The following is a 15,105-nucleotide window of genomic DNA, read 5'->3' as shown; positions in this document are numbered from 1 at the left end:
CCTGGAGAAGGAAAGGGAAATCCATTCCAATATACTTGCTGGGAAATTCCACAGACCGAGGAGCCTGGTGGGTTACAGTCCATGAGGCCACTAAAACTGGACATGACTTAGCAACTGCTGCTGCTGCTGCTAAGTCACTTCAGTCGTGTCTGACTCTGTGCGATCCCGTAGACAGCAGCCCACCAGGCTCCACCGTCCCTGGGATTCTCCAGGCAAGAACACTGGAGTGGGTTGAAATTTCCTTCTCCAATGCATGAAAGTGAAAAGTGAAAAGGAAGTCGCTCAGTCGTGTCCTATTCCTCACGACCCCATGGACTGCAGCCCACCAGGCTCCTCTGTCCATGGGATTTTCCAGGCAAGAGTACTGGAGTCGGTTGCCATTGCCTTCTCTGGACTTAACAACTAAAAAACAACGAAAAGCTTATCTAGACAGTAATCAGAAATAATATAATCTAATGTGGAAGAATGCAATATCCCCAAAGAATACCATAATATTTTCTTTTTCAAGTTATAATATGTATACCTAATTGATTAAGTGATTCATTAGAATTTTTAATAGACAATAAAATAATTAGTGAATGCTGCAGAACTTTCAGTCATACATTCATACAATATTAGTATATCAAGGCTTAATGGTACTCCATGAGTTGAATATCAAATACCTATTTTTGAATGGTATAATCATGCTTTTATAAGATAGATTCTATTGACACTAATCAATTGTGTGCCTGCTAGTTGAATTATTTTAAGGAACTATTAAAAGTACACATATGCCAACAATTCAGGGAAATGAAGTGTGGTTAATATGAAAGGCCTGGAAAACCTCAAAAAAGACAAGCTTTTGTAAGATTAGGCTAAAAATCTGGGCATTGCTCCATTTATGACTCCTCTAAGGTTTAACTCTAAAATTGGTTTACAATGTTATAAAGCAGGAAATATTTTTGTTCACTTTTTTCCTACAATATTTGCTATATGACTTATAATATTATATTGTGTGGCAATACACACACACACACACACATACACCCTAAATTGTCACAACTATGTTGTTTTTAAAATTGAGACATAATTGACATATAACACGGTATACAACATAATGATTTGATATTTTATATATTTCAAATGGTTACTACAATAAGTATAGTTAACATCCATTACCACACATAGTTATAATTATTTTTCTTGTGATAAGAACCCCTAAGATTTACTTTCTTCAGTTCAGTTCAGTCGCTCAGTCATGTCCAACTCTTTGCGACGCCATGAATCGCAGCACGGCAGGCCTCCCTGTCCATCACCAACTCCCGGAGTTCACTCAGACTCACGTCCATCGAGTCAGTGATGCCTTCCAGCCATCTCATCCTCTGTCGTCCCCTTCTCCTCCTGCCCCCAATCCCTCCCAGCATCAGAGTCTTTTCCAGTGAGTCAACTCTTCGCATGAGGTGGCCAAAGTACTGGAGTTTCAGCTTTAGCATCATTCCTTCCAAAGAAATCCCAGGGCTGATCTCCTTCAGAATGGACTGGTTGGATCTCCTTGCAGTCCAAGGGACTCTCAAGAGTCTTCTCCAACACCACAGTTCAAAAGCATCAATTCTTTGGCGCTCAGCCTTCTTCACAGTCCAACTCTCACATCCATACATGACCACAGGAAAAACCATAGCCTTGACTAGACAGACCTTTGTTGGCAAAGTAATGTCTCTGCTTTTGAATATGCTATCTAGGTTGGACATAACTTTCCTTCCAAGGAATAAGCGTCTTTTAATTTCATGGCTGCAGTCACCATCTGTAGTGATTTTGGAGCCCAAAAAATTAAAGTCTTGGCAACTTTCAAATATCAAATCCAGTGTTATTAATTATAGCCACCATGCTGTGTGGCTTTATATTTTAAACAACATGCCATTAATCAATACAGTTTACCGAATTTACTTGAAACATAAATGGAAGTATCTTACTAACTAACAAATATGGATATATCTAATCTTCCTGCTCCCGTATGTGGACAAATTCAAAGCTATCAAAATTTGACTTTAATTATTTTTTTATAAAATATAGACAATGAATAGTTACAGCCTTTATATTTAATTTTAGAGTATATGTGTTGTGTGCTCAATCACTCAGTCATGTCCAGCTTTTTGCAACACCATGGACTGGAGCGCACCAGGCTCCTCTGTCCAGGGCTTTTCAAGAATACTAGAGTGGGTTGCCATTTCCTACTCCTGGGCATCTTCCCCACCCAGGGATCAAACCTGCCTCTCTTGTTTCTCCCGCATTGGCAGGCAAATTCTTTACCACCTGGGAAGCATTAGACTTTACAAAAGAATCAAATATGGGCCATTGTAACCTTGGAATTTTAACTGTAAAATGGCTTTAATGAACCATTAAAAGGATTTTAACCACTATAGTTTAAGGAACCCATGCCCCTAAACCAACAATGTAAACTAAGCACTTTTACTGGAAAATACCCACGATAAGATCATACAATAAATTTTCCCAGAATTTTATTTTCATAACCTTAATATAACTTGATTTTATTGGATAAATAGTATAGCAAAATCATCTGGTAACTAATAGTCAGGTTTTAGAATTAGCCAAACACACAATTCTTAATAATTCTTAGAGAATGACTTTAGCAATTAAGAACTCTCTTACAGACCTGGTTTCTTCATCAGTAAACTAGGGTTAATAATAGAATTCAATTCATGTGGCTCTCATGAGGGCTATTTACATATAATAGCGCCTATAAAGTTCCTAGCACAGTGACTGGTACTCAGCTATTATTGCCTATTATTTGCTTTTGACTGGAGGAGGACATGGCAACCCACTCTAGTATTCTTACCTGGAGAATCCCCTTGGACAGAGGAGCTGGCGGGCTGCTGTCCATGGGGTCGCAAAGAGTCATACATTACTGAGCAACTAAGCAGCCGTGCTCTTGATGCTGTTATCCATAAACAGTAAAGAGCTGAGCAAGTAAAGTGAGGTAATACTGAAGGAAAATGCACAATAGTCTTTTTTAGCAAACATGATCAGTCTTATACAAGGATGAGTCAAGGCGGCACCTCCACAAGTAGATTTCAGTTCAGTCTCTCAGTCATGTCTAACTGTTTGTGACCCCATGGACTGCAACACACAGGCTTCCCTGTCCATCACCAACTCCCTGAGCTTGCTCAAATTCATGTCCACTGAGTCAGTGATGCCATCCAAACATTTCATCCTCTGTCATCCCCTTCTCCTCCTGCCATCAATCTCTCCCAGCATCAGGGTCTTTTCAAATGAGTCAGTTCTTCACATCAGATGGCCAAAGTACTAGAGTTTCAGCTTCAGCATCAGTCTTTCCAATGAATATTCAGGACTGATTTCCTTTAGGATGGACTGGTTGGATCTCCTTGCAGTCCAAGGGACTCTCAAGAGTCTTCTCCAACACCACAGATCAAAAGCATCAATTCTTCAGTGCTCAGCTTTCTTTATATTTCACCTGTCACATCCATATATGACTACTGGGAAAACCATTGCTTTAACTATAGGGACTTTTATTGCAAATTAATGTCTCTGCTTTTTAATATGCCTGGAGGGCTGCCATCTGTGGGGTTGCACAGAGTCGGACACGAGTGAAGCAACTTAGCAGAAGCAGCAGCAGCAGCCAGGTTGGTCATAGCTTTTCTTCCAAGAAGCAGGTGTCTTTTAATTTCATGGCTGCAGTCACCATCTGTGGTGATTTTGGAGCCCAAGAAAATAAAGTCTCACTGTTTCCATTGTTTCCCCATCTATTTGCCATGAGGTGATGGGACCAGATGCCAAGATCTTGCCTGAAACATTATTTATTATGCCCACATATGGATTCCTGACTTCAAGGTGGTACCAGTCAGATGACTGAATTCACATCCTGGGTCCAAGAGAGGAAGAATGCATTGTAACTATGAACTCTTACACTTAGCCTCTTATGCAGGCTCATTGCATCTCTTTGTCTTCCCATACAGTGGAAATGCAGTCACTTCTGTGTTTCAACATGCTTTCTCCTGAGGCTACCCTTCATCATTCCTGGCAGGAACCATGTGGCCTAAACGTGCTCTGGCAGTATGCTTGGAGGAGAGATGTAAATCTATACTGCTACGTTTGGGAAAGGCTACTTAGAGAAGGGGCACACGTCACACCTAGAACAACAGTAGGAATTCAAAAGCTAATAGGTGGGAAGAGAAGGCTTCATGTAGGGGGATTATTGTGAATAATAGAATGAAGGCTGCATGTGCGCAGAAGGTAGAAACAACTTCAGTGCAGTTGAAAAGTGAAAATGATGACTGAGTGGAGTAATAAAGTCTAGAAAAGTAAGTTCGAGGATATTTGAGCAATATACTAAGATTGTTCCAGGCTGCCTGGAGTGATATGCATCAGCAAAGGTAAGTGATCACATCTCCCTTGGATACTAGGAGGCCCTCAGTCACCTCCCTCCACCAGAACTTACTCTACAAAAAAATAAACACTGGTAAATTTCTAACCCAGAGTGAATGAATTCAATATACTACTTCTCTAATTGGGGAACAAAAGCTCCATTTGCCTGTTAAGATTAAACAGAGAATTTTTGCTCAACCGAATACCTTCACAAACTAATAGCCAATATTTGTGAGATTTGTATGCAATTTGTGAATTATCTTGTAAGAAGAGTTTTTACACATATTATTTTATTTTGTCCTTTCAGTAACCCCCTGAAGTGTTCATTCTATCTAGATTTGAATCAACTGAAGTTTAGAGAGGTAATGTAACATTCCCAAAGTTATCAGCTAATATTGGCAAAATCATAGCTGGGTCGCTGGCTTATCAGAGGCCAGAGCCCATTGACCCATTATGTTTATTACCTGCAATCTGGTAAAGATTTTTCATTAGTGCTTTTTAAAAAAAGTGTATCAGAGAGTTTGATTTTAGAATTAATATCTCTAAACTTTTGTATCAGAGCCAAGAGTCTGGTAATTTTCATCAACTGACATTTGGTATCTAAAAATAAATTCATCATTCTCATTCTTCTGTCTGTATATATACTTTATATTCAGTATTTCACATCTAAGGCACAGTGTTGTACCTCTAACTTTACTTGAGTGGATTTTTCAAAATTGCCTCCAAAAAGGATTACTAGGACAAGTTTATGGTTTATGTTGAAATCCATTTTCCACATACAGCCAATTATCATTTTAAAAGTTAAAAAAAAAAATGACTCTCTTGGAAAATCTCATTTGTTAAAATTTAGGAAACAGCAGAGGGAGGGACTCTTATTGAAAACACATTCCCAAGGCCTATAATATTTTCATTTGATTATGAGTTAATTTCCATTCATTTTCGTCCATTTTTTTTCTCTAATATACAAGTATCAATTAGTCACATTGAGGTATGTCCCTCTTTTAAATAGTTCATTTCATTTGTGCTGCCGCTTGTGCTGGAATATCTTAGTGTGTGATTTTGGCTGCCTTCTCAGCTTCTCTTACATCACATTCCTTTCTCATCCTTACAGCCCCTTTCTATTTTATGCGTGCAGGTACTTTGGAAGTCTCAGAGGTGGCTTATCATATCATGAAGGGTGGGAGGTTGAATATAAAATGGAAAACAATTAATCATAATCAGCATTAACTGATGCCAATACACATCCAAATAGTCTTCAATTAAGAAACAATATTTTTTTCTAAAATGTGTTTATTGCTAGTATACTTTTTCATATGCCTTCAGCCTTTTTTTCTTTTGAATCTCAGTAAATTCTACTAAGCTTTATGCATCCTTCTTCAAAGCATAATAAAAAAAAGCCAAAAATGTAGAAATAATGTAATCTTACAGAAAATTGAAAAGCACTGCCAAAAACTCCCTTACCAACTTTATCAGGATTCCTCTACTGTAAACATTTCACTTCATTTATTCTTTCTCTCTGTCTCTCTTTCCCTCCCCCATCTCTATTACTAGTAGTAATAGTAATTGTGGTAGTAGAAGTCTTTTCTGAAAAAAACATGAGAGCAAACCATATATATGATGCATTATCACTTCACATATATATACATCCCCAAAGCAAAGACACTCTTTTTTATCCTCATACAACCCTGCAAGGCAGAAAATCAACTGTGATACATCATCATCCAATAGATAGACTCCATTCAAAGTTCTATAACATTCACGAAAATGTCTTATCTTCCCTTCTTTCCTGGGAACCCATCCAAGACAGTGCATACCATGTTGATTTTGTTTCCTCCAATCTGGCAGCTTCACAGTTTTTCCTCGTTTTCCTTGTCCTTGACTGTTTGAAAGAGCACAGACCACACATTTTATAGGATGACCTTTATTTTTTCTGAGAACCCTGACAGTTCAGTGATTCTCACCTGGGACAAATTTGCTCCCCGTGGGTGAGTTGGTTTGTCTGGAGTAATTTCTGGACTATTAAAACTAGAGGATGGGGGAAGGAACTACTGACATTTTCTGGTAGAGTCCGGGGTTCTACTAACATCTACAATGTACAGAAGAGGTCTCAGTAACAAAAGAATTATCTGATTCAGATGGTCAATAGTTCAGAGGTTCAGAAACCCTGTCCAGCACACTGTTTATAGACAAATGTTCAAGGGAAGTAGAAGAAAGAAAAATTACAATACAGTATCACAAGGAACGTAGATGTGAAAGTTAAAATAAAATATTAGTAAATCAAATCCAAGAATAGACAAAATTGTTAAGGCTTCATGAACAAGTTGGGTTTCTCCTAGGAGAGTAAGATTGTTTAACTTTAGAAAATATACAATTTCAAAACTTATAAAGAAGTATAAATATTTTTAGACCAGATTAACACCAGATTAAACCCACTTAAAGAACATAGTAATGAATTCTTAATATAACTCAGAAGAAATGATCCAAAAGTCAGTGCACACAGAGTCAAGAGCTGGAAAATATTGAGATATTTAGATTTAGAGAGATCAGGGATGGAATGATAGGGTTTAACACATCAAATAATTTTCAAAAATAGAAAAAAGTTTATATTTGAATATGTAGTGTCTGAACATTTTCCAGAAATGATGAAAGACACTCAGATTCAAGAAGCCAAACAAATTCCAAAAGGTTAAGTAAAAAGAAATTTGCAACTAGATCTTGAAGAACACCAAATAAAAAACCTCTAACAGCATCTTGAGAGAGAGAAGAGATAATGTTTCAAGGAACAACAATTAGACCAACACCGGACTTCTCAATGACAACAACAGAAGCCAGATAGAGAAAATTATTGTCAACCAAGAATTCTTTAGGTAGAAAAACAATCTTTTAGTATTAGGGCATTAAAAAAAAAAAAAAAAAGACATTTTTCAGTCAAACAAAAACCTGAAAATTTTGCCATTTCCCTGAAAAAGAAATTAAAATGGCCAAAAACATACGAAAAGAGGCTCAGACTCATTAGTACTCAAGAAAATATAAGCCTAGAACAAAATGAGAGAAATACTGCATAGGTATCAGTCTGAAATAAATTTCAAAAATTGATGTATCAATGAAGATATATAAAGCTTTAAAAACAGGACATTTATACACATGTGGTGAGGATTAAAAGTATGCAAACACTTTGGAAAATATTTTAGCATTATTTTATATACGTGAAAATGCAAATACTATACAACCCTGCGATTCAATTGCTTATGTTGATAAATTAGAGAAAATTTTGCATGTGAGCAGGAAGAGATAGGTATTTTCATAGATGTGCTATTGATAAGAGGAAAAAACTTAAAAACATTCCTACTGAAAACAAATAATTCAACAAGTAAGTTCTGAGATATCCATCATTGAAATAACAAACTGGTGAAAATGGCTTCCCTGGTGGCTCAGACAGCGAAGAATTTGTCTGGAATGCAGGAGGTCTGGGTTTGATCCCTGGGTTGGGAAGATCCCGTAAGGAGGGCACCGCAACCCACTCCAGTATTCTTGCCTGGAGAATCCCCATGGACAGAGGAGACTGGTGGGCTACAGTCAGTGGAGTTACAATGAGCTGGACATGACTAAGTGACTAAGAACAGCACAGCACCTAGCTACACACATGATTGACTCTTAGAAAAAATCTTATGGAGAAAGAAGAGCCTATTGGATGGCAATAGTCCTTTTTCACAGAACTGTAGTGTGTATTTAGGTATTCATTGTACTATAATACATTATCCCAAGCACATATAGTATAAATATCATCTGTATTTATTTAACACCTAATTTCGGAGAAGGCAATGGCACCCCACTCCAGTACTCTTACCTGGAAAATCCCATGGACAGAGGAGCCTGGTGGGTGGGCTGCAGTCCATGAGGTCCCTAGGAGTTGGACACGACTGAGCGACTTCACTTTCACTTTTCACTTTCCTGCATTGGAGAAGGAAATGGCAACCCACTCCAGTGTTCTTGCCTGGAGAATCCCAGAGATGGGGGAGCCTGGTGGGCTGCTGTCTATGGGGTCACACAGAGTCAGACACAACTGAAGCAACTTAGCAGTAGCAGCAGCAGCACCACCTAATTTATACATAAAATAGCTAGTAATTATTAAGCAATCTCTGGGCCAGGCACTGCATGTGTAGAATCCAATTTGATTTTCATAACTCTATCATTGTTCTCCCTTCATATAACTTTCTAGGTCAAAAGCTTTTTTCCTAATCCAGACAGACAAGAGAAATATCTTCTCAAATTTCATTAAAAATTTTTGTTCACATTACGAATTGGATTTCATTGAATAGACTGATATTGGGAAAATTGTCATTCTGACAATACTATTAATCTTTATCAGAAAAAGTCTGATTTCATCCTTCTCTTCGAATAAATGCACCAATACACATCCTCTGAAAAACTTCCCACCTTTTGGCTCTAATTCTCAAACAGATGGATAGGAAAGGCATGGAGCCCTGCCATAGTTTTGTTACTTAAAAAAAGATGCTGCAACTTAGTAAGTATTGAAACTCTCTTTGCTTTGATCTTATGGGACTCTCACTTAAGAAGGAAAAATTCTTTGATTTTATTGGGGAACAGAAAAATAGTCTGAATTTCCTCTTTAGTGGGGGCCCCAAAGATTTTTCATCCTGGGGACAATGCCCCAGAGTAAGATTCAAGGTAAGTGTCATGGTTTCTACAGCCAGCTCCTCATGGCTCACCTATTCTTGTTTTCAGGAATTTTACAAGTCAATTATTAAACACAACCTCTATAAAAATTGTTATAAAAAATAATTAGTTTTTTTGAAAGATAATTTTTCAAAACCATAATTTTAAATTATTTTACTGCATTTTACAATTATCTGTGCTCTTGAGATTATCTATGCTTATTGTATTCCATGGTAGAAATGCTTTGCAATTCTGTGTTCAGTGACTTCATTATATTGGTAACAAACTTACGTACTCCCAAATGTCTATCATTTATCCTATCTCAGTCTATTGGATCTTTCAGGTTATAAGAGGTGTGCCTTGATTTTTCACAACGTGACTGTCATCATATATTCCTCATATTATTTTCAGTTTGCTTTATATATTTTGATGTTGTTTTGTGAGTAGTGATTGTTGTTTAGTCACTAGGTTGTGTCTGACTCTTTTGAGACCCCATGGACTGGAGCCTGCCAGGCTCCTCTGTCCATGGGATTTCCCAGGCAAGAATACTGGAGTGGGTTGCCATTTCCTTCTCACAGTCTCCTGCATCGGCAGGCAGATTTTTTACCACTGAGCTACCAGGGAAGCCCAAATAATGTTTAATGGTAAATCTTTTTGGTGAATTGTAGTTATATTGAATGGAGAAGGAAATTGCAACCCACTCCAGTATTCTTGCCTCGAGAATCCCACAGACAAAGGAGCCTGGTGGCTACAGTCCATGGGGTCAGAAAGAGTCAGACATGACTGAGTGACTAAGCAGCAGCAGTTAGCTTGAAACTGCCTTATTTAATATTTTGCCTTATTTTTTACTTTCTCCAATATTAATATTTCTATGTTTAATATTTATCTTAAATATCATGTGACAATTTTGTCTGTCATATATAGCTAGATTTACTTTTTCTTAATATGAACTGTGGTGTTGGAGAAGACTCTTGAGAGTCCCTTGGACTGCAAGGAGATCCAACCAGTTCATTCTAAAGGAGATCAGCCCTGGGTGTTCTTTGGAAGGAATAATGCTAAAGCTGAAACTCCAGTACTTTGGCCACCTCACGTGAAGAGTTGAGTCATCGGAAAAGACTCTGATGCTGGGAGGGATTGGGGGCAGGAGGAAAAGGGGATGACAGAGGATGAGATGGCTGGATGGCATCACCGACTCAATGGACTTGAGTTTGAGTGAACTCCGGGAGTTGGTGATGGACAGGGAGGCCTGGCGTGCTGTGATTCATGGGGTTGCAAAGAGTCGGACATGACTGAGTGACTAAACTGAGCTGAACTGAACTGAATATGAGATTGTCCATTTTTTCAAAGAAAAATGTAACACTTTCACATATATTTTTATCCCTAATACATTTGATATAATTTCTACATCTGTAATTTTGCTGCAGTACATTTTCAGATGATTATTTTCAGGTTCTTTCTCTAGAATATGTCAGAGTAGGATAAGATTCCTCATTATATATTAATTATCACTGGGGATCATCAGGAAGAAAAACATGGAGATTTTCTTAACTTGAAAAAACATGTTGAAGTAGAATGACATTTTTAATTAACAGCAGAGACCAAATATCATTAATTCTCAAGAAACTCCTTTAGTTTCCACAATAATTGCTACCAAGAGAGTAACTTCTTAGGTTAGCATTATGGCTTAGGTCAATTTGGAACACTGATGGCCATCTAAAAGCTGGCAATCTTGAAATCCAAGTGTAGTTCTCTACAGGATCTCTTTCATCACTCATGCAAACCTTTCAGAGACATTGTACTGAAGATACCATTAAAACAGTAATATCTTTAATCATCTGTGCTGCCATGGCACATATGTTTCAAGGATATTGTCACTCTTTTGAGCTTTCCTGTAGTTTAATATGTAATCTATATTCTGAGTCTCAAAGACACATTTTCTTCCTCTAAACACGAGGTTAATCTCACTGCTCTCTGTAGATGTATTATAACTGGCAGCATGGATTGTATATTTAATCCTGTGACCCAGTAGTATTAATTAGCATTACATTTTAATTCACACATCAGGAAAATACCTGTACTGTGAAAAGCTTTCTGCCTAGGGTGAAAGCGAAGTATATCCTTCATAAACTAAAATTAAATCTAGCTGAACACTGCAAGATGTTTTTTCCCTTATACACTATAAATATGCTGCAAGGCATATAGTTTCTTACTGTTGCATTTCCACATAGATCCCTTTGTGTTAGGAACTTACACAATTAACAATTCAGTGGATTTATAACAATAAACTGGGTGTCAGAAATCCTGACATTTAGCACCCATTCTGGCATCAAGGCTGGAGGAAGCACAAGCTGGAATCAAGATTGCCGGGAGAAATATCAATAACCTCAGATATGCAGATGACACCACCCTTATGGCAGAAAGTGAAGAAGAACTAAAGAGCTTCTTGGTGAAAGTGAAAGAGGAGAGTAAAAAAGTTGGCTAAAGCTCAACACTCAGAAAATGAAGATCATGGCATCCGGTCCCATCACTTCATGGGAAATAGATGGAGAAACAGGGGAAACAGTGGCTGACTTTATTTTTCTGGGATCCAAAAATCACTGCAGATGGTCATTGCAGCCATGAAATTAAAAGATGCTTACTCCTTGGAAAGAAAGTTATGACCAACTTAGACAGCATATTAAAAAGCCGAGACATTACTTTGTCAACAAAAGGTCCGTCTAGTCAAGGCTATGATTTTTCCAGTGGTCACATATGGATGTGAAAGTTGGACTATAAAGAAGACTGAGCACCAAAGAATTGATGCTTTTGAACTGTGGTTGTTGGAGAAGACTCTTAAGAGTCCCTTGGACTACAAGGAGATCCAACCAGTCCATCCTAAGGGAGATCAGTCCTGAATAGTCATTAGAAGGACTGATACTGAAGCTGAAACTCCAATACTTTGGCCACCTGATGCGAAGAGATGACTCATTGGAAAAGACCCTGATGCTGGGAAAGATTGAGGGCAGGAGGAGAAGGGGACGACAGAGGATGAGATGGTTGGATGGCATCACCAACTCAATGGACATGGTTTTGGGTGAACTCCGGGAGTTGGTGATGGACAGGGAGGCCTGGCGTGCTGTGGTTCATGGGGTCACAAAGAGTCGGACACAACTGAGTGACTGAACTGAACTGAACTGGCATCAGTAACCACATAACCTCAGAGGAATTACTTACAGTGCCACACCCACACTCTAAAATGGATTGACTCTTCAGTGATATTTAAGTTTCCCAGACTGGATATACTTTTTCTGCCCAGAACCTTCTTGCTTGCTTCTCTCCCTTCAGGCTTAACCTCTAACGCCTTATCAATTTGGATGACTACAGTTGTTGTCTTGAGCCTCCAATCAAATATTTGCCTTCTTTCTCAAGCCCTTCCTTGTTTATCCAGGAAGGGTCTGACTGTGGATAAGCTGAAAATTCCCTAAGAGTAGATACTGTGGAGTCTCACTTTTACATACTTGGGACCTAGCCTAATAGAACAGGGTGGACACTTAAAAGTATTTAATGACAAATCAATGAATATGTGAATATAAACACCTTATATTAGATGCTATGTGACTAGGAAATCATTTTGGTTAAATCTAGCTTTTCTACTTACAGAAAGTAGTCCAGTGGGCAATGAGGGTTCAGCTTGCATTTATCAACGTTTGAGAACTCCCACCTTCATAATGCTCACACACTGGCTTTGGTTTAACCAGCTAAATGAAGTTCTCATAGCAACTCCAACATGGGTGTGGAGGCTTCCCCACACCAACAAGCAATTCTCTGACACCAGCAAGGTATCTAAGAATTCAACCCAATTCTAACAGTCTCTACCTTGAGATATCAGATTCCACAGGTAAAGGGCTCAGTCCTATAAGACTACCTTCTATTTCACACACCAGTTGAAAGCCTACATTATTACCTATGTTTCTCACCAACTGAATTCAAATTGAAAGGTCTGTTAAGTCCTTCCAAGTCAGGATGCCAGTTGCAAGTCCAGGTTGCTAACTGACTTCAGACCAACTGGCTATACATCAGAGGTTCCCACAATAGCCTTCTTGTGTTCAATTAATTTGTTAGAACAGCTCACAGAACTCAAGAAAATCTGTTTTTATTCACAAAATAACTGATTTTTTGTGAGGACATGAATCAATAGCCAGATTAAGGGATACCTAGGGAAAGACATGGAGGAAAGTACACCACTCCCCCCAATCTCAACATGTTCATTCATCAACCCAGAAGCTCTCCAAACCCTGTCTTTTGGGGATTTGTGGAGAATTCACTACATAAGCTTGATTAATTAAATCACTGGCCATTCACAACTGATTCAACCATCAGCCTCTCTCCCCTCCCCCGAGGTGGGAGCCATGGGGACGACTTCTAATCCTCTAACCACAAGGTTGGTTCTCCTAGCAACCACCGTCCACCTCTGGGTGGGGTTCAAAACCCACCTTCCCTGAAGTGTTTTCAGGAACTGAGGACAGGAGATCAGATATTATCCCATTGCTTTTTTGCTCAGGAAATTCCAAGGGTTTGGTAGCTGTGAGACAGGAACTTTGAGTGAAGACCAAATGTACATGAGAAATTCGTATGTTGGTCATTAGAATGACTATATATATATATATATATATATATTTCTTATAAATCATGGTATCACACTAGTTAAACATTAAACTAGTGCCAATGGTGGAGAAAACATTGTTTTAAGTAAATAATCAATGGTGAGTCCAGCACTTAGAAAACTGAAAAGAAGACTAAGCTTGGATCTACACATTGACAGCTCTTCTTTCTCTTGCTTATGATAGGAACTATAATGCATGGCCAATAGTTTGCCAATCTCAGATTAAGTTCTTTAGTGCAAAAAGGTTGAGATGAGGGCTTTTACATTTTAATTAGCAAAGGATCTAAAGCCTTCAGTATTCAAAGGAATGGCACAATAATGGAGAAATGACAGCTACCAGGTTATTATTTTGTATCAGGGACCTTGCCAGAAACACCTCACAACTGAATACTGAGTCTGGTTGACTCAGTGCAAAGTGGCATTCAACATAGCCACAGGTGGCCACTATCATTATCTTAGGAACTCTCCAGGGAGAGAAATGTCCCATGTATTATTTGACAACAATATGATATACTTAATTATATATATGCCATTTTCATGTTGATAACAAGTGATAGATATAAAAAAATGCACTTTACCCAAATAAAACTTTCCTTAGTTTTGTTATTTTTATTATAGATATGACCTCTATTGATAAGTTATAACACAAAGAAATTATATATTGGGTTATTAAAATAATTTTAAAAGTATCACTTGTGATAATTTTCAATTCATGTATGCAGAACAATTTTAATTAGTAGCAATATATTCAACTTGATGTTTATAAGACATGTTAAAAGATAAAAGTGATATATTCAGAGTAGATTTTGGATTGTTGTATAACCTTTTTTGGATAATAAAGAGGTTCATTAGTTTAATAAATGAATATGTATATTAATAAATACATTGATAAAGTGAGAAAAATGTGTAACATGCAAAGAAAATGTGATTATCAAGTTGACAGATCCAACATACTTAGATGATCCTAAGTATTTCCACAGCATTATAAATTCTGATTGTTATTCAGAAGCATATTAATATTGTCATTAGAATCACAGTCTGACAGCCCCAGGAGAGGAGAAAATTATACAGACTAACAATGGTAATAGAAAAAGCTATTGTCATGTTGATATCAATGGCGATATCAAATTAAAGTCACTTCTGAAATTTACAATGAATACATTGTTCACCTTTTTGACAATTAGAATTCCAATTAACTGATGTTAATAATTTAAAATTGAAATACTCAACACAGTTTATTAATTACAACCTGAGAACTCAAACCTTTGCTTGAGGGGTCTATTAAGAGAAAAAAAATTAATGACATTTTTATATAAAAAGGATAAAATTGGTGCTAGAAAGGAATGTTTATTCCCAATTTTTTAATATTTCTTTAAATTTTTCTTCAAATTCTATCATGGTATTTG

This window comes from Bubalus bubalis, chromosome 22 (assembly GCF_019923935.1).
Source record: "Bubalus bubalis isolate 160015118507 breed Murrah chromosome 22, NDDB_SH_1, whole genome shotgun sequence".
In the NCBI taxonomy this organism is placed as follows: Eukaryota; Metazoa; Chordata; class Mammalia; order Artiodactyla; family Bovidae; genus Bubalus; species Bubalus bubalis.
This window is presented reverse-complemented; position numbering follows the sequence as displayed.